We start from the raw sequence: 21141 nt of genomic DNA, 5'->3' as shown, positions 1-21141 counted from the left end.
GTGAAGCTGCGAGGGAAGAAAACACAGGACAGACTGGTTGTGAAGAAGTGAGGGAGGATGGAAAGTTCTCGACTGGGGTCACTGCAGGCAGGGACACAGTGGAAGGCCTGGTAGTTGAGGAACAACACCAGGCGCTGTGTCGCTGGTGGAGAGCGGAAGGCGGAGGGGAGGAAAAGCCAGGGGCACGCCAGCGACACACACTGCCAGTGGCGTGGTGTGGCTGCAGCTTCCCCTATGGCCTGACCTCAGCTCACTTATCTCCAAGCGAATCCGTTCTCCTCACAATTGCACCTTTGTTTCCTGCCCAGCACACAAACGTCACGACCCATGTCTGAGAATGTTGGGAATTTTATTAGGTCCATAAAGTTTTAGCTGTGGTCTAGTCCACCAAGGCCAAAACAAATAAATAGAGAGAGTGTAAGGGTAACAGTTTTTTTTTTTTTTTTTTTAAACCTGGCTTAAAGAAAGAAAAACTACTGAAGCTCTAAAATAACTTTGTCACAGTGGCTTTAGAGGAAATTTTTTTCCTACCAACCAAGGATTCTGTAAAGCACAGGCTGCAGGGAAAATACAGCCAACAAATGCTTTGCAGATTTCTTTGAAAATATTTGGTTCTGTGGTGTTAGGTTGAGAGTGTAGAATGATTGACAACTGATTGGCCCCATGCATGAGACTAACTGGGTGAAAAAAGCCAAACGTCTAGGCTTTTAAGAGTTGGGCTTTGTGGCAAATATTAATGATAGAATTAATTACTATTTATAATGGGAAAACTTCCTAGTGATCTCTTCTCTTCTCTACTTTCCCCAGGTTCAAGATCTATGTCATTCAAATTCTCCAGCTAGCATCTTTGCTGTGTCATGAGAATAATATTTGTTATGATTACTGTTAGATATGATAATGTTTTGAGCGCTTCCTACGTATTAGGCACCGTTCTCAGAACTTGAAACGCATCAACGAATTCAATTCTCACTATATGAAGTAGCTAGTGGATACTGAACTACCTTCTAAAGACCAGAAAACTGAGACATAGATGGGAGGTAGTTCGTCTTAAATTGCGTACCTTGAAAGTTGAGAACACAGGAGGTATAAAGTATATACCTCGCTCTCAGCTCTCAAGGTCATGGAAAACTTACTGAATTCCTAGCCACTCTCTTGCTCAGTGTGTCTTTCACCATCGTCATGTGCTGTCAAGAACCTTGGGAGGTACAATAGTGTACTAAGGAAGCAATGAATTAATAGTGGAAAAACCATAATGTTGTATGGAAACATCAAGAGTCAGAACAACAGAATATAATGTTCACATTTGAAGTTCATATATATATATACTACTGTATGACACTTTTGCAATATATGTGTGTTTGTAAGGGACACATCAGCCTCATAAGAGTACAGCTTTCTGGCCCTGGGGAGGGGGATGGGAGAGGTGCGTCTGGTAGCAGGAATGGGGACCATTGTTGAATCTGAGTGATATGATATGACTGTTATTCTTTGTAGTTTTGTATTTATTACCTTCCTACAAATATGAATTTTAAATATTTATAGAAGATACTGATTCCTGAGCAGATGAGTTCTACATTTTAGCTGGGAGTCAGGACATGCAGATGAAGTGAAAGTTGCTCAGTGGTGTCTGACTCTTTGTGACCCCATGGACTATAGAGTCCATGGAATTCTCCGGGCCAGAATACCAGAGTGGGTGGCCTGTCCCTTCAGCAGATAAAGAGGAGACTAAAAAGATAAGGTGTATGTTTCCATGCTACCCTCCCAATTTGTCCCACCCTCTCCTTCCTGTTCTCTGACAACCTAGAGGGGTGGGATGAGGTGGGAGATGGGAGGGAGGCTTAAAAGGGAGGAGATATATATATACCTGTGACTGATTCGTGTTGATTTATGGCAGAAACTGGCACAATGCTGTAAAGCAACTGTCTACAATAAGAAGTTTTAAAAAAAAGATGTAAATTAGGTATGTAAGACTGGTGGGGCTTCAGAGGAAAGTTTACTCAAGGTCAAGAGAATTAAGAAAAGCTTCATGGAGGAGGGGATAGGTAGGCTGGACCTTGAAGGGTTAGCCTAGTACGTGGAGGGAAGGGAATTCCAGGCAGGGAGCTGGGCAGAACCCGTGGCTGGTAGACACCTAAGGGTTACATTTGCAGGACCACAGAAGGGAGAAATGAGGCCGTGTCAGCAAAACATGCAGTCTGATCTGGTGCATTAAAGAAACACTTATTTAAGGCAACACCATTCCACAAAAGAGGCATTCCTCAGCATTTATGTCTGTGACTATTTAGTTTTCATGATTCCAGTGGATCATCATTGAGAGTCATGTTGAATGACATTTCCTACCTTTACTGGGAATCTTGGAGGATCCATAGGAATTCAAGGAGTCATTTTCTTTATGAAGACAAACTCTCAGTTTAACTGCAAAAAGGGCCACCAGATCTTTCTAGAACACAGTCTATGTGTTTTCTCCTCAGAGCTAGCCCAGAAGTGATATGAGAAAGAAAACTTAATGACCATTTATTTATATATTTCACTCATTCATTGAACTCCGAATACATGCTTTCAAAAACTGCCAGGGGAGTGAAGAATTACATCACACCTGGGCTTGTCTCAATGCTGGGGCAGAAGTCTGAGTCGGGAGAGAGTGGGAAAGAGGCTCAATTCTAGCTTTGCTGAGAGATCTCGGGAAATGGGAATTCCCAGTGGTTCCTTGGATTTTAGGTCAGGTTAGTTGCCTGTTCTCTCTGGGTTAACTGAGGAGTTCATTGGAACACGGACTAAAACATTCTCTTTGGCTTGTTCACATCATATGATTCCCTTGGGTACTTGCCAGAGCCCCAGAAGAAGTAGACTTGTTCATGGGTGTCTCCCAGGCGCCCTCGCTGGAGATGGAGGAAGCGACATGGAGCCCAGCTTCTCCCCTCCTCCCCTGGCCCTGCAGCACGCACCCGAGGCTCCCCCTAGTCCCGGGGCTGTGTCCTCCCTGTCAGGGTGTTTTCTTTAAGGGTGCATGTGGAGATGATAGACCGTGAGATGAACGACTCCTTGGACCAGGACTGGGTGGTGTCTGTTCCACTGAGAGGAGGGGAAGATGGACCTAGGGTGGGTCTCAGGACCTCTCCCAGACACTGCATGGTGAGCGGGCAGCGGTGTCCCCAGAGTCACTGCCCCCCCCCCCCCTCGCCCCATGCTTCTGTGGCAAATGCTCCTCTGATGCCCTCCACCCCATCCTGCTCTGTGGGGCTCCACTTTCCCTGTTTCTTTCCCCTCAAGGCTGTCACATCAGAAGTAGTGTCCCTTCTGTCTCTGATGGGTCGCAGTTGGGCACCCATGGCAACAGATTACTGTCTCAACTACCTTTGTTATTCAGAAGAGCAAACGGAACACTAATGAATGAGAACATTTTTTTTTTTTTATGGTCAGCTGTCTCTGTGCATGTGTGTATGTGTGCTAAGTCACTACATTCGACTCTTTGTGATCCCATGGACTGTAGCCCACCAGGCTCCTCTGTCCATAGGATTCTCCAGACAAGAATACTGGAGTGGGTTGGCATGCTGTCTTCCAGGGGCTCTTCCTCACCTGGGGACTGAACCTGCATCTTTTACATCTCCTGCATTGTCAGGCAGGTTCTTTACTGCTAGCACCACCACCTGGGAAGCCCCCTTGTTGTCCATGGTGTTCCCCAATTGTGCATATATATATATATTTTATAGTTTCTTTGTATTTTGTTGCTCAAAGAGATGTTTGTCTAGGTGCAAGCACTGCAGCAAAGGGGCCCAGGTCCCAGCCTGTCTCACCTCTTTCTTGCAGAGAGATCTTGGTGATGCCTCTCTCAGTCTATCAATATGTGAGTACTAATACTATCCATCTCATGGGGCTGTTATGAGGATTAAGGGAGCTCAACTAAAGAGTCTTAGAAGAGTGTTTGCTGCTGTTACTATGTTGTGTGTTTGTGCGCCTGCTTTGATTCCAGGACGAGAACCTTGGGGAATGGGTCCTAGAATGTAATGAACTACAGTGAGTGCTTCCAGATCTCATTTGCCTTCTGTCATTGCAACCCCCTTGCTTGGGGTTCATGGGTTATTTTATGTGTCACTTTATTAGGTAATTCCAATGCTCTTCACATTGTCTTCTTCTGGACATTATAGGTATTACAAAGCCTTTGAATTGCCCTGGGCAGACATTATTTAAAACTTGGTCTGTTTTTCCTATTAGGTTATAAAATATAAACAGTATAAGAGCCAAGCAGAGCTAAGGGAGGATGTGACTCAGGTTGGGCCCCCAAGAGAAGGTTGACTAAATGTAAAAGGGAGTATGCAAACCACCAAACAAAACTCTGGAAGGCCAGGGCTCTGCAGGGTGTCCTTGGTCTAGTGGGGCTTGAGGAGAGCAGAAGGCCTGGCTTCACTCTCTACACTGGCTGGCTTCTAAAGTCCAGTCCCCCCTGGGTTTGCCTCAAATGCTATAAATTCTGGGAGCAAACACTTTTGCCCTTTGATATAGTCTTGGCTTAATTTCCAGACTGAACTGGGTTATCAAAGAGGTCAGTCCAAGAACACAGGAGAAAATTTTTGCCTCCTGGGAAATACTATCGATATTAGGCAATATGAGGAAATATTCATTTAAAGACTGAATCTAGGATGCAGTCTTCATCTCTGAGGAGCTCTCTAAAGAAAAGAGGCAGCAGGAACTCAGAAAAATATGCACAAAAGTATACATAAAAATATGACGTACCATGAACTCTGAGGGTTCTGTGTCATTGCTGAGTGAGTTACTGACGGTGTCACTGGGCGTAGGACCTGGAGAGATGAGTCTGGGAAGAAAAGAGGACAGTAAATAATTTGAAGGCATCTTCAAAGGAGGGAAGGAGCTCATGATTGTTAGAAGACTCCTGAATGTGAGTGTTCTTTGCACGCAGAAATCATACCTTTTGCTTCGTATTCCTAGGACTTTGCATAGCATCTGGCACACAGTAAGCGTTTAAGAACATTGCTTGAACTGAGGGTAATCAGTCAGCCTGCTGTGCAGGAGGAGAGTTCGAGTGGACAGAGACGAAGGCAGAGAAAGAAGGTATGGCCAAGACCAAGAGACAAGAAATGGTGGGGGGCCTGGAGGGGACAGGACCCTGGGGAGGGAACCTGGGGGCGGGCAAAGCAAGTCTGAGACCTGGGGAGACCTGAGACCTGCGAGATCTCTGTCTCTCAGGCAGGGTCTATAGACATGTTCTCAGAGCCAGGAGGCTCTTTCTAAGAATTTGGAAACGCTGCCTTTCCATTTTGATCATCCAGACGACCACCCGGTGACTGAACCCTGCCACGCGATTTAGGTGCCGTGCTTTCCTTGTATTTGTGGTTAAGTGTTGACACTATGTAATTACCAAAATGATAGCACTGAACTTTTAAATATGCTGCTAACTATGTTGGCTGTGCTTAGATCAGCTGCTTCTAATGTCAAAATAACAGTAACCTTTCCTCAGCCACTACTGTTCAGTAGAGGGTTGTTTATTCAGGAGTTTAAATACTGGATGTATCCAAAGAACAAAATTGTTCTAAATGATTTTAAAATAATTTAAAAAAATTGCTTTATAGTAATAAAGATTGATTAGCTCTAGGGTATTTGCTGTAAATGAATGGCCTGGGAATTCAGAGGACCAGGTGGCTAGGGCAGCAAAGAGACGTGACTGACCACAAATGGTCTCTCTCACACTCCCCTCTCTCTCTTTTTCTCTTTTTCCTTTGCTAGTAAAATGGATTTGTGTTGGTTCTGGATTGTGCATATTTTGGCAGGTAAGCCAAGGTGTTAAAGTATTACATTGAAATTTGACAGATATATTTTATGTATTCCATTTCTTAATCTAAATACTGGAAAGAAAAAAAAAAAACCCAGAGGTTGCATTCATGAAATACTAGGATAGAGCAAGTACTTTTCCAAACCAGTGAACTTTTCGAGTTAAGACTTTGAAATGTTGGAAATTCTGAAGCCATGAAAAACCCAGAGTGTGAACATTAATTTATTTTAATCAGTTCCAAAGGAAAAAATCGCTGTCCATAGTGAAATTTTCACTTGAAAGGAGCTTTTATAGAGCAAGATTTTGGTTTTTTAAATGGTGTCATATAGTGACATGTTGATTGGTATGCCAGAAAATGGAACGGTGTGGCAGAGTCACATACTGTGTAACGGCAGAGGACTAAGAAGAAAGGGAAAAAGTGAGTTTCATATGTAATGCTGTGGCTGTGCCAAATGACGCCCCAGTTCCCTCCATCTAGGAGATGATTGCAGCTGCTGGAACAGATAAATGAGGTTGTATACTGACTGTGTGGATCACAAGAAACTGGGAAATTCTGAGAGAGATGGGAATACCAGACCACCTGACCTGCCTCTTGAGAAACCTCTATGCAGGTCAGGAAGCAACAGGTAGAACTGGACATGGAACAACAGACTGGTTCCAAATAGGAAAAGGAGTACGTCAAGGCTGTATATTGTCACCCTGCTTATTTAACTTCTATGCAGAGCACATCATGAGAAACACTAGGCTGGAGGAAGCACAAGCTGGAATCAAGATTGCCGGGAGAAATCTCAATAACCTCAGATATGCAGATGATACCACCCTTATGGCAGAAAGTGAAGAAGAACTAAAGAGCCTCATGATGAAAGTGAAAGAGGAGAGTGAAAAAGTTGGCTTAAAGCTCAACATTCAGAAAAAGAGGATCATGACATCTGGTCCCATCACTTCATGGGAAATAGATGGGGAAACAGTGGAAACAGTGTCAGACTTTATTTTTGGGGGGCTCTAAAATCACTGCAGATGGTGACTGCAGCCATGAAATTAAAAGATGCTTACTCCTTGGAAGGAAAGTTATGACCAACCTAGATAGCGTATTGAAAAGCAGAGACATTACTTTACCAACAAAGGTCTGTCTAGTCAGGGCTATGGTTTTTCCAGTGGTCATGTATAGATGTGAGAATTGGACTGTGAAGAAAGCTGAGCGCTAAAGAATTGATGCTTTTGAACTGTGATGTTGGAGAAAACTCTTGAGAGTCCCTTGGACTGCAAGGAGGTCCAACCAGTCCATCCTAAAGGAGATCAGTGCTGGGTGTTCATTGGAAGGACTGATGTTGAAGCTGAAACTCCACTACTTTGGCCACCTCATGCGAAGAGTTGACTCATTGGAAAAGACCCTGATGCTGGGAGGGATTGGGGGCAGGAGAAGAAGGGGACGACAGAGGATGAGATGGTTGGATGGCATCACCGACTCAATGGACATGGGTTTGGGTGGACTCCGGGAGATGGTGATGGACAGGGAGGCCTGGTGTGCTGAGCTTCATGGGGTCGCAGAGTTGGACACGACTGAGCAACTGAACTGGACTGAGCTGGAGTCAAATGATGCTCCCCAGGGTCAGGGAGTCCCATAGAGTCACCTGGGTAATGAAGTTTGGGTGTGGCATGTTAATACTTGTCAATACTGTATAGTTGCTGATATACTGTTAGGTAGTCCTCTGGCGCAGGTACTTTTGGTTTATTGTTCTGTCTTCAGAACCTCTGACAATGCCTGGCACACAGTTGTTGCTGCTCAGTCACTATGTCATGTCCAACTCTCTGTGATCCTAAGGACTGCAGCATGCCAGGCTTCTCTGTCCTTCACTATTTCCTAAAGTTTGCTAAAAGTCAAGTCTATTAAGTCAGTGATATCATCTAACCAACCCTTCCTCTGTCATCCCCTTTTCCTCTTGCCTTCAATCTTTCCCATCATCAGGGTCTTTTCCAATGGGTCAGCTGCTCGGCTTAGGTGGCCAAACTATTGGAACTTCAGCATCAGTCCTTCCAATGAATATTCAGGTTTGATTTCCTTTAGGATTGACTGGTTTAGTCTCCTTGCAGTCCAAGGGACTCTCAAGAGTCTTATCCAGCACCACAGTTTGAAAGCACCAGTTCTCTGGTGCTCAGCCTTCTTTATGGTCAAACTCTCACATACATATATGACCACTGGAAAAACCATAGCTTTGACTTGATGGACCTTTGTTGGCAAAGTAATGTCTTGGCTTTTTAATACATTGTCTAGTTTTGTCATAGCTTTTCTTCCAATGAGCCAAGTGTCTTTTAACTTCGTGGTTGCATTCACCATGTGCAGTGATTTTGGAGGCCCCACCCAATAAAGTCCGTCACTGTTTTCATTGTTTCCCCATATATTTGCCATGAAGTGATTGGGCCAAATGCCATGATCTTAGTTTTTGAATGTTGAGTTTTAAGCCACCTTTTCCACTCTCTCTTTTACTTTCATCAAAAGGCTCTTTAGTTCCTCTTTGCTTTCTGCCATAAGGGTGGTGTCACCTGCATATCTGAGGTTATTGATATTTCTCCCAGCAATCTTGATTCCAGTTTATCCTTCATCCAGCAGGACATTTCGCATGATATACTTTGTGTATAAGTTAAATAAGCAGGATGGGTGACAATATACAGCCTTGACATACTAGTTTCTCAATTTGTACCAGTCTGTTGTTCCATGTGCAGTTCTAACTGTTGCTTCTTGACCTGCATGCAGATTTCTCAGGAGGCTGGTCAGGTGGTCTGGTATCCCTATCTGTTTAAGAATTTCCCACAGTTTGACTGTGATCCACACAGTCAAAGGCTTTAGTGTACTCAGTGGAGCAGATGAAGATATTCTTCTGGAACTCTCTTGCTTTTTCTGTGATTCAGCGGATGTTGGCAATCTGATCTCTTGTTCTTCTGCCTTCTCTAAAACCAGCTTGAACATCTGGAAGTTCACGGTTCACGTATTGCTGAAGCCTGGATTGGAGAATTTTGAGCATTACTTTACTAGCGTGTGAGATGAGTGCTGTTGTGGGGTAGTTTGAACATTCTCTGGCATTGCCTTTCTTCGGGATTGGAATGAAAACTGACCTTTTCCAGTCCTGTGGTCACTCCTGAGATTTCCAAATTTGGTATATTGAGTACAACACTTTAACAGTATCATGTTTTAAGATTTGAAATAGCTCAATTGAAATTCCATCACCTCCACTAGCTTTGTTCATAGTGATGCTTCCTAAGGCTCACTTGACATCACACTCCAGGATGTCTGGCTCTAGGTGGGTGATCACACCATTGTGGTTATCTGGGTCATGAAGACCTTTTTTGTACAGTTCTCTGTATTCTTGCCACCTCTTAGTATCCTCTGCTTCTGTTAGGTCCATACAGTTTCTGTCCCATATTGTGCCCATCTTTGTATATATTTAAATTAGATTAAAAAGAGTTACATTCTACAATGATGGTTTGGCTGAGCCACTTGGCTGTGGGAATTTCTAGTCCCTGACCAGGGACTGCACCTGGGCCCTGCAGAGTCCTAACCATTAGGCCACCAAGAAACTCCCAGTAGAGAGTCTTTAATTTTTATAGGTGTCTATACCTTGCTGCAGCCTTTCCAGCACGATAGTGGGGTAGGAGTAATTGAATTGAGTTACATGTTTGTGTTGTGTGTGTGCTACAGGAGGAGGGAAGCAGAGAGTGAAGCAGAGATAAGAAAAATACAAGAAAAGTTAGAGATGAGGCCATGATTATGAACCTTGGGGATTTCCAGGAGGGTGTCTCTGTCACTGCTTCCTGGGTAAAGAGTGGTCACCTGAACACATGTGCACCCAGAACCTGTGAACGTGACTTTGGGAATAAGGGTCTTTGCCAATATAATCAAGGTAAGGATCTCAAGGAGATGTCATCCCAGATCGGAGTGGGCCCTGCTGGTGTCCTTATAAGAGTTGGAAGAGGAGAAGATGTGTGGGTGTGAGGGCATGAGAGGAAGGAGGCAGAGGCTGGCATGATGCCTTCACAACCCGAGTGATGCCGGAAATTGTGGGCTGCCGTGTGGAGTTGGGAGGTGAGCTCAGAGCCGCCAGGAGCAACCCTGCTGACTCTTTAATTTCCGACTTCTGGCCTCTAGAACGCGGAGAGACTAATATCTGTTGTATGAAGCCACCCAATTTGCAGTGATTTGTTACAGCAGCCCTAGGAAGCTAATACCACAATGGGATATCAAGGTAAATAAAACTCATCTTTGGAACTGAGGAAATATTTTAAGATCTTTTAAACATTCTCTTTTCTTACCTTTTTAAAAAAAAAAAAATAGTCCTTCCAATAGTGTGTCTTCTAAATGGACTTACAATTGGGAAAATAAGAAGGCCAACAGAAAGAATTTGAAAAGCTGGCAGTGTGACGCTCAGTTTCTTACGCTAAGGGTTCCCTTTCTTTGGCCAGTGCCTGGGTCACTGCCACAGCCCTTGCTCTCTCAGAGCCAGCACAGCTATGTGGTGTGTCCACTGCCATCAAGGTCCAGCTTCCACTGCTCCTCTCCCACCCAAGAGAGAAAGAGCAAAAACAAGAGGTCCAATTTGCTGGGGAAGGTCTTCCAAGTGATTGTTGCTGACATTGAAAGCTGAAGCCAAACAGAGCACCACGTGTGTCTCCCTGATCAGGGAGAAGCTGTCCTTGGGCTTCGTAACCATCCTGTTTCAACGTGTGCGCCTGTCATGGTTCATCTTCTCCTCCATAGAAGGAAGGCTTTTCAACAGAGATGCCCAGAAGTTAAAAGAGGAATAGAGTACTTTTTCTCTTTATAGGTTGTTAAAACCCCAATTTAAAGCCATTTCCAAATAGGCACTGAATATATAAAATATCAAATAATCACTGACTAAGTGCCACAGTCTTGAGGTTTTATTCCTGGCAGGACGATACATAAATTAGATCAGCGTGGGCCTTGGAGTCTTCTCTTGAGAAACCTGTGCATTCCGTTCCTGTCGCAATGGCTAGAAAAGGCATTTTATATTCTCCATCCCACACAAAGCCTTGGGCTTGGAAATGCTAGCATTTTCATCTACTTCAACCAGTGTGGACTCTGAAGGGCGGGGAGGGGATATTATTTTTCACTTCAACCATTCAAAAGAATGAGCTTTCCAGAAGAACTTTTGTTCCTATAATAAACCTAACTAGACCTATTTATTCACTTAAAAAAAAAAATAGGGAGATGGAGAGAACTCAGTAAAGCCAAGAATCTGTCAGCTCCATAATAGTGGTTGACCAAGCTCTGGCTTGAACGCTTGTAAGACTGCAGCAGGGCCAGAGGCCTTGGGGAGTGGAGACTGGTCTTAGAAGGAATCAGCTCCAAGGCCGAGAGATCTGCTTGTGTGCTCTGTAGTCAGGGGTGAGCTAGGCCTGAATTTAATTCATGGGTTAGGATATTTTACAAAAAAAGGCTCTTTTCCCAGCATGGGGAAGATGCAGTGATCTCACAAGGAGAATGCCCTCAAGGGAGGCCGTGGGTTGATCTATGTTACAGGCATGTTCCTGAAATCTGAGTGTGAGTTAACTTTCGAAAGTGAGCTAGGTTCCCCCTCTCAAGGTTTATTGGTGTGTAATTGACATAGAATATTGTGTATGTTAAGGTGTACAATATGATGGTCTGCCATATACATGTATATATCATGGAATGATTGCCACAATAAGGCCGGTTAACACATCCATCACCTCATACAGTAGTTAGGGATCTTGTGTGTGTGTGTATGGGCGTGGTGAGAATATTTAAGATTTATCATCTTAACCCTTTCAGATCTGTGTGTGCATGCTCAGTCACTTCAGCCATGTCCGACTCTTTGCGACCCCATGGACTGTAGCCCGCCAGGCTCCTCTGTCCATGGGATTCTCCAGGCAGGAATACTGGAGAGGGTTGCCAGGCCCTCCTCCAGGGGATCTTCCCGACCCAGGGAACAAACACACATGTCTTACATCTCTTGCACCGATAGGCGGGTTCTTCACCACTGAGCCACCAGGGAAACCCTCCAGATCTAGACTATAGTGTTATTAGCTATAGTCCAAGTGCTGTGCACTACATCCTGAGAACTTATTCATCTTCTGACTGGAAGCTCGTACCCTTTGATCAACCTCTCTCCAGTCCCTGGCAACCACTATTCTGCTCTGTTTCTATGAATTCAGCCTTTTTTAGATTCCACATATAAGTAAGAACATACAGTTTTTTGTCTTTCTCTTATATCACTCAATGGAATGCCCTTAAGTGGAGAAGGAAATGGCAACTCACTTCAGTATTCTTGCCTGGGAAATCCCATGGACAAAGGAGCTTGGTGGGCTATAGTCCTTGGAGTCGGAAGAGTCAGACACAACTTAGCAACTAAACTACCAGCACCGCCGATGCCCTTAAGGACCATCCATGTTGTCACAAATGGTAGGATATCCTTTTTTTAATGCTGAATACTATTCTATTGGAAAATTGAACTAGGTTTAAAATGGATTGGGCTTCCCTTGTGGCTCAGCTGGTAAAGAATTTGCCTGCAATGTGGGAGACCTGGGTTCTATCACTGGATTGGGAAGATCCCCTGGAAAAGGGAAAGGCTACCCACTCCAGTAGTCTGGCCTGGAGAATTCCATAGACTGTATAGTCCATGGGGTCACAAAGAGTAGGACACAACTGAGCGACTTTCACTTTCACTTTAAAATGGATTGGTGAACTTGACTTTCTTTTTACATTTTATATATATTTATTTATTTGGCTGTGCTGGGTCTTAGTTGTGGCTTGTGGATCTTTGATCTTCATTGCCACGTGCAGGACTGTTAGTTGCAGCATGTGAATGAACTTCTAGTTGCGGCATGTGGGAACGCTGGCCCTTGGTTCAATATCGTGAAGTTTCTGGTACTCACCAAGGGAAAGACAGCTCAGAAATGCACATAGAGATGCTAATGGTTCTGCAAAGGATTGCAGATCTTTATTCAAATATGCAGATGAACACCCTCTTTCCTCTGGCCCAGACTGGCATCTGAATTGCCAAGAATTGCCCTGGCCTGTAGTGAGTCTCATAAATTCTCAAGGCTGGTTGCTTTCAATGATAAGAAACATCTTTCTCATTCTCACCCCTCTGTATAAATAGACACTTTCTATTTAGAGCCTGAGATGCTGGTCGTTGCTCTTCACTTCGTGCTTGATTCTACAGAGGAGAGAGTGGAGGCTCAGAGGGAAAGAGCCTGACTCAGGTGGCAAAGCCAGCAGCAGTATCAGGAGGGGCCAGGCCAGTCTCTGGAAAGATCACCTGTCACTCTTACCAAAACAGAGGGGCAGTGCTCCCTTGTGAATTTATTTGCATGTGACTTACATTATTTATAGGTTCCACTGAATCAGTAAGTCCAAGAGACAGCTAACCAGGAATTAGAGCTAGTAGGAACTGATAGGCCGACAGTGCAGTCCCAGGACAGACCAGCTGCTCTTGGCTGACACTCCAGACCTAGCTACATAACTCACATGGCACTTTGACTTGTCACCACTGTGAGGAAGTCTTTCCACAGAGTGGCTAGCTGGGAATTGTCACTCTTGTCATCAAAACAGAGGGTAGAGATTTTTGTTAGGTAAACTCAGCCTGTTTATAGTACCCTCCAGCATATGTAAAAGTCAGTAGTTGGTTACTAGCTTGTGACAAATACTTAAAGTCAGGAGTATGCTGTTTATACAGTTGGCATTGAATGCAGATTGCATTTTCACATGTAATGTTCTCTCAAAGCTAAGGAAATTTTGATTACTGCATAGTTGATAGGATGACAACCTTTAATTTTTAAAATTATTCCTACCATAAGCTTTTTGTCTCTTGACTGTGATATAGGCTGAGAACTTGTTACACGTTGATACGCTAAAGGAAATATAGCTGAGGTGCAAGAGAAGAAAGGTGTAAGTCAAGACAACAATTGTGATCTGAATTTTATCTTGTTCAGAGCTTGAGTAAACATTCATAAGGAGGGTAGAGGCTTTTAGATGATAGATGTTATTGAAGGTGGCTTTTAAAAGTTTGACCTTGATTCTTAAATGCTTCTCACTTCTGTCTCCTTAATGTCTCCTTAAATTTCTATAAATCCATGAGCCTCCTTTGACCTCTCCCCTCCTTTCTCCCTTTCTTTAGTCCTCCAAAGAAGCCGTCACAGTCTCTCGGTTGGACTTCGGGGCAGGGCCACAGGCTTCCATGGCTCCCAGGCTTGAGGTACTGTAGCATCCCTCCTGCTGCCTGCACGAGCTTTCCCCTTTCCCAGGTGGCCCAGGAGAGAGGAGGCACATGGTGAAACTGTGGGGATGGGTCCTGACTCCTATCCTGGGCCTACGGGGGGTTCAACAGAGACCATCGGGAGGGGCCCTGGCAGGCTCCAGTGGGCTGAGCGAGCGCAGGGCGGAGCGTTATTCTGTGTGCTTCTGGGAAGGTCACTCAGATATCTGGCCATGTTTTTCATCTGTAAGTGACGTGGTTGGACTGTGTACCCTCTAATTCCTTTCTGGTTCCAGTGTTCATGATTGTTCAGGAGACTCAGTTTGATTCGAGGCATATCCAATTCCATTTAATAAGACTCATGTTATGATGAGATTCCTCTCTACATCCTCAAAAGAATATAAAAAGAGAGATTTGTTTTGGATGACAATAATTGAATGTGACTGCCTTTGGTGTAACTCCAGCATCAGGGGGCTTATTAAGCATTTTGGAGGAGCAGAATGAGCTGAGATCTCAATCTGACTTTCCCTTTTAAATTGGACCTGATTTGTTCTTTCACTTATATACCCTGAAAGTATCAGATAGCAATGGAAGACAGTCAAAATTCCATGCAAATCAGTTTCCATGGCAGGTGGAGTGGCAGGATTCTCCAGTCAGGACTGTCACTATGGCAACTGGCAGAGGCCCCTGCCCCAAATGTCCCCCTGTTCATCCATTGTGAGGAGCTGCAATCAGCCTTGCTCTCTACGGTCTAGTGAACACATTCACGCAGATAAAACTTGTTGGACAGAACAGCCAGATCTGTGGTGAAATGCTAGTGACTGGAGAGAAAAGACAAAATGTAAATGAGAGCCCTCATTTATGAAATGTTGAACTTTAAAAGAAATCAGTGCCCTCCAGTTATCTGATTTGTATAAACATTCAAACCAGAGCTTGGTGTGGGGACCCACTGGTGAGATGTATCAAACAAAATATGTGAGGATGTATTAAGTATAATGGTTTAAAGTAGTCCATTTGCAAAATTTCGTATGAGAAAAGTAAAACAGATTCAAGATTATTCCTTTAATGCTTATTTCTCTGTTACTGATGCTGGTGTTTTCAAAAGTCAATGAACAAAAGAGTTACATGACGACTAGGATGCAGGGAACCATGTGTTACTCTGGGAATGGCCATGAGACTGGGGCTTGTGTATGAACATATCTGACCCGGCAGGAAAAGGAGCTGAAAATCTGTTGAATTAAGAGACTATAGACTGAGCAATCCGCAGAGGCTTGCCAAGGACTAAAATTTATAAATACATAATTATTTTCTCACTGGGATCATTACACACACACACACACACACACACACACACACACGCTTGTTTCTTATGTAAAGGAAATTGAACTTTCATTGCAAAGAAAGTGAGCATGTTCAGATAAATATAAAAGTAAGCCATATTCCCAAATGCAATAACAGTAACCTCAACGTGTTCTTGTGATGATTAAATGAGTATATAAATATAGAAATAAATCAGTTACAACAGTGCCTTGATACAACCATGTACCTTGATACATAGTCATCTGATTTCCCCTCCCAACTCTTCCTCCCCAGTACTTCCTAGCTCCATAAGTGACATTATCATTTTTTAACAAAGTTATTCAGACCAAAAATTTCACTTTTCTATCTACCTCACACTGTGAATTCTGGATCAACCCTGGAAATTCTATCTTTAATATCGATCCAGAATTTAACTACTTCTCACCAAGTCCATGACTACCACACTGATTCAAGCCATGAGCGTCTCCTGCAATGGCCTTTGAACTGGTCTTTCTGCCTCCACTTTTGTGCCCCCTGTAGACTGTTACCCACAGTAGCCAGAGTCCTGCCCCAGCCCAGACCCTCCAGTGATTTCCAAAAGACCCTGGCCTTGCTGGCCCACCGACCTTACCTCTTACTTGTTCCCAGCCACGGCTCCTTCTTGCTGAGCCTTGAACGTGCCCACTGTTCTTTTCCACCAGCATCTGAACTTGGTGTCATCTGGAGAGAGTCTTGCAGTCTGTCCCTCTTCCTGTATATTTCTGTCCAAATGTCATCTCCTCAGAGAACCCTACCATAATCAGGCTATTTAAAATGGCCCCCTCCACCACACTCTAATTATTTACCCTAATTTTAATTTTTATTCACAGCAATTATCCATCAATGACATTATGTTTAATATTTGTTTCTTTCTCTGGGCCTTTTTACATTGTAAACTGTATAAGAGTGGGAACTTTGCAAGTTTTGGTCACAGCTATCTACTCAGTGCCTGGAACGGTGTCAGGAGCGGAAAGAATGCAGAAGTGCGTCCTACATATTTGATGAATAGATGGGTGAATGAACAGTCCCTTTATCCATATGTATGTTATAAACTGTATTACACTGTGTATTGCGTCGTGGCCCGCTTTAATATCCTGCACCGCATGCTGTGCATTTTCTCTGCCAGTAAGTAGGCCTTCACTACTCCATCTTATTGGTAGCACAGTAGAGCTTTGTGTGGTGTATGGATGTACAATAATTACTTGAAACAATGTAGTATTAGTGGACCTTCAGCCTGATTTCAAAATTTTCCTGTTATAAAAACCACTGACATGAACATCTTTAGGGACAGCCTTAGCAATAACCACAGGATAAGCTGTTGGAAATGACTATGATGTAAGGTGTGCTCATTTGTACTGTGTATTATAGTACATGGCTTTCCTGAGAGCTCAGATGGTAAAGAATCTGTCTGCAATGCAGGAGACCCCGGTTCAATTTCTGGGTTGGGAAGATCTGCTGGAAAAGGGATAGGCTACCCACTCCAGTAGTCTTTGGGCTTCCCTTGTGGCTCAGTTGGTAAAGAATCTGCTGCAATGTGGGAGACCTGGGTTTGATCCCTGGGTTGGGATGATCCCCTGGAAAAGGGAAAGGCTACCCGCTCCAGTAGTCTGGCCTGGAGAATTCCATAGACTGTATAGTCCAAGGGGTCACAAAGAGTAGGACACGACTGAGCGACTTTCACTTTAAAATGGATTGGTGAACTTGACTTTCTTTTTTACATTTTATTTATTTATTTATTTGTCTGTGCTGGGTCTTAGTTGTGGCTTCTGGGATCTTTGGACAGGCAAAATACCTGTCCAGCAAATCAAGTCATAAAACCTACATTTCTGCCCTATCATAGGATGCTTACATCAATGTGCATTTAGGTAAGGAGGGACAAGTGCTCTCCTAGGAGATATTACAGGTTTTCAGGGGTCTTGGGAGCAAAGATGGTTGGACCACATTCTTGAAGACAAGGATAGGCAGTTGGGTCCTGCCTACATGCTTTTACATATGATGTTCTGGCCCCACTATGCAACAGTTACCCTTCTGATGTTGTTAAAATGAGAGATGCCTAGTAATGAATGATTTAAAGAAACATATGTTTCTCTGGTGTTCGTTTCCACGTCCTAGGCTCTCAAACCCCAGTAAGTCCAGCTTCACTGCTGGCGAATCCTCTCATTCCGAGCTTTCCAAAGGCTGCTGCCCTGGGTGGGGTGCGGAGCGGGAGACATGCAATAGCTCTGGACCCCGTGCCTCCTGGACTTCCAGCGTGGAAACCCCACTCTCCGTGACTCAGGGTGAGGGCCTGAGCGGGGGGATTGCTGTTCCCCCTTGGGTCATCTGATTTTTATCTCCCTGATTTCACAGTTTGTTAATGACATTTTCAAAAGTTCTGTGGGTTCCAAAATTGTTTCCACAATTTCATTTTTTTTTTTTTTTGCATGAGAGGTTTAAATTTGCTATTTTTTTGAGACTGAATGGTTATTGTCCTATAATTTAAAGTGTGTGACATTTCAGTGTGAAAGCCTGGGCCCTCAGTCTGTAAGCTGACTCTTTGGGCCACTTTGGATGGTTCCCTCTTGTTTTGATGGAGGGCCCACCCGAAGAAGCTGTATCCACAATTCTTCACAGGTCAAGTGCATGGCAGGTAGAGGGAGGAGGGATTTCGCAACTTGTTCTGCTGAAAATTCTCTTGGGCTGATAAACCAGATGAGAATTCTTCAGGGCTTTGCCCACTTCTTTGAGCAAGTCCTGTGTAAGGCTCGGAGAACTGCACTCTGAAAAGGACACTCAGGGACAGCCTCTAGTGGACTGACAAAGTTTATTATCCAATTGTGTAGTTTTATAATTTTCAGGGAATAGAGCATAAGGCTGACTTGCACGTAGCCATTCCAGATAAACATGAAAACATTCAAGCATAAAATACAGTTCCCACCGCCCAAGCCATAACACAGCTTTGGCGAAACTCTAAAGTGAGTCTTATCATGAAACAATAGTCCTTGCTCTCAGAAACAGGTGGTCAGAAGGAAGCCTTCGAACGCCTCAAGGCCGGGCGTATTGACCCTTCGTCATCCGTTCCCATCCTTGGACACTCAGTGAACACTCATAACCCTTTGTTATGCTCGTCCCAGCTTCCAACCTTCGTCATGAGTGGAGCAAATACATTTTCAGTATTTGCTTAAAGCCTTCCAGCTCCTCCACAGTCCTGTGTGCCAGGCATAGGGTGCTTGGTCCTGGGGCTCCCAGCAGGATTGAAACACAATCTCCATGTGCTCCAGTGGTGCAGAGTGGGCTGTTGTATTGGAGGCTAGCACCATATTGTAGCTCTGCCACTTACTATTTGTAGGACTTGCTTAAGTCACTTGGTCTGCCAAGCCTCAGTTTTCCCATCTGTAAAATGGCTTTAAATATGTCACAAATTGGAAAATCCACCCACAGACTGCCTGGGGCTTATGCTAAGACGTATAAACAATATCTGCAGTCAAATTCTTCATCCTTTGGGAACTTAGTTTCTCACCTAGAAAATCACTACCTTTATTCCTAAAAGTTGTGGTGAGGACCAGTTGCAATGATCTCCGAAAATTGTCCATCAAGGGAAGGAAGAAGGGAACTTTTCACTCCCTTCCCTTCAAAGCCTTTCTATTACTCAGAGGCTTGATCTGGCCCAGAGAGGTCAAGGAGGTATTTTGTGGGAATCTGATGCCCCCTTCCTCCCATTTTATGTTTTAACTATATTAATTCTTGACACATTAAATCTGGGGGTTTCCATTAGAATTTTGATTTGCTGTTTCTTTCTTTAAATATATTTGCCAAAAGTAATATACACATATTACTTTTATTACCATAATTAAAAAAAAATAGTAACACAAGACTTAAATAAAGTAGCAGTCCCCTGCCTGCTCATTCTGTCATGCTCCCCAGAGGCATCTGCTTTCATTTGTTGGCATTTTGCTCTATCTTTCTAAATAATAGAACAATACTGCTACTTCACATTACAATGATTGACTTTTCTTATGAGAAATGGAAGTTGAACTCTCTTACACACATGTACTCTAAGACTCTCTCTCAGTGCAGTTAAGCCATAATTACTTGTTAAATTAGTACCCAGTGTAATTGCATTTTTAGGATAATATAAATACTGCTCATAGCTGTGATTATATGTTCTTTTTGTACAGCTTTTTGTTTTTCCTGGAGTTCAAATTGTCTTAAAAAAATCTGCTTGGTGTTATGTTCTTACACTAATTAGTTTGCATATTTCTTCAGAAGAACATGTCTTTAGGAATTGGCGCCTTTTTTTTTTTTAAATCTCTTCGAGACATTGTTTCTGGATTAATTAATTTCCTCAACCCAAAGTTGAGGACTTTCAAAGCCTCCTATATACACTGACTTAAGTATTTCCATTATTGTTATTCAAGGAATTCTTTTCATGTCTCTTCCTGAGATTATGCTCCTCACTTTCTGGGTATCTTGCATTCTTTTTATTTCTGTTTACTTTCTTGTTTTTATGGAACACATCCTCCAGTAACTTTCGACATAAGGTATATAGGAAGTGAATTTTTTGAGGCCTTGAATATCAGAAAACCTTTATTGTACAATTACATAAATTATAGTTCAGTGGCCTATAAAATCCTAGACTGAAAATATTTTTAGATTTTGAAATATTGACAATATTACTCCAGAATCTTCTAGATTTCAAGGTGCTTTTAGAAAATCTAATTCCTTGCTGATTCTTGGCCTTTGGTATATGACCTATTTTTTCTGTCTGGGATTTCTTAAGCTATTTTCCTTTATTTCCAATATTCAGACATTTCACAGTGGTTTGTCTTGGTATGGTCTGTTTTTTATTTATTGTCCTGAGCACTCAGTGGACCCTTTCAGTTCTGAAATTCATGGCCTTTGGTTCTGGGAAAGTTTCCAATACTATCTGATTTTTTTAACTTCTGTTTACTTGGTATTCTTTCTGGAACTCCTGTTAGTCAGAGATCAGACTTTCTGAATTGATCTTTTATTCTAAAAATTCTTTTTTCTTCTGTTTCCCCATTTGTTATCATTTTTTGTTCTACTTCTATGAAGACTTCCTCAAATGTACCTTCTTTTTAAAATTTATCTTGCATGTATTCATAAGAGCTCTTTCCTATTCTCTGAAAGTTTCTCTCTTTTCTTTTTAAAATAACATGCATTCTTGTTACTGCTATTCAAGTAGGCAATGTTTTCTCTTATCTCTGAAGATTTTACATTAAAGTTTAAGTTTTCTTCTGTCCCAGTCTGGCCTTTATTTTGTCTTTTTCATTTATTAATTTTGATCTCTGTATTTAATGCATCTGATGGTCACTGACTGACTATGGTGACAAAGAGAGAAGTAAGTTTCAGACTTGAAGTGTGACTAGCATATTTGACATCTGAATCAGATCAATTCATTTTGGGATGGAGCAGAGATAGATGCATTTTCCCATCTAATTTATTTAATGGAAATTCTCCTTAGTTAAGCAACTTTGCTTATTATTTTAATGTAAACATAGATTTGGCATTTTAGAGAGCAGAATGTAAAAATTAAATTAATTTTTTGATAAGAACAGAATTTCAAAAATGTCTTAAATTCAAACTGTGACACTCCTTACCCTGCCACTGTATCCCAAAGTGAATATATTTGCTCTACTGTTAGGGGTACATTAATAGATGAGTTTGAGAAGCTGTTATGAGGCAAGGCAATTTGGATAAATGCCTTGGGAACTGGTTCCTCAGTAGAGAAGGAATCAATGATAACCTCCAGCAGGTCAGAAAAACCCATCTTCTTGTTTACCAACCAGA

The 21141-nt window shown here is 42.9% G+C and overlaps 1 long non-coding RNA gene across 1 annotated transcript in view; it reads left to right on the top strand.

Moving 5' to 3' along the window:
* Nucleotides 1–21141, top strand: part of LOC138422146 (uncharacterized) — a 378128-nt gene that overhangs the window by 202654 nt on the left and 154333 nt on the right. The window contains exon 2 of the long non-coding RNA XR_011249756.1: nt 13936–14013. This is a non-coding gene — a long non-coding RNA (uncharacterized lncRNA). The remainder of the gene's footprint in view (nt 1–13935; nt 14014–21141) is intronic.

Source organism: Ovis canadensis, chromosome 17, assembly GCF_042477335.2.
Source record: "Ovis canadensis isolate MfBH-ARS-UI-01 breed Bighorn chromosome 17, ARS-UI_OviCan_v2, whole genome shotgun sequence".
NCBI classification, from domain to species: Eukaryota; Metazoa; Chordata; class Mammalia; order Artiodactyla; family Bovidae; genus Ovis; species Ovis canadensis.
This window is presented reverse-complemented; position numbering and strand designations above follow the sequence as displayed.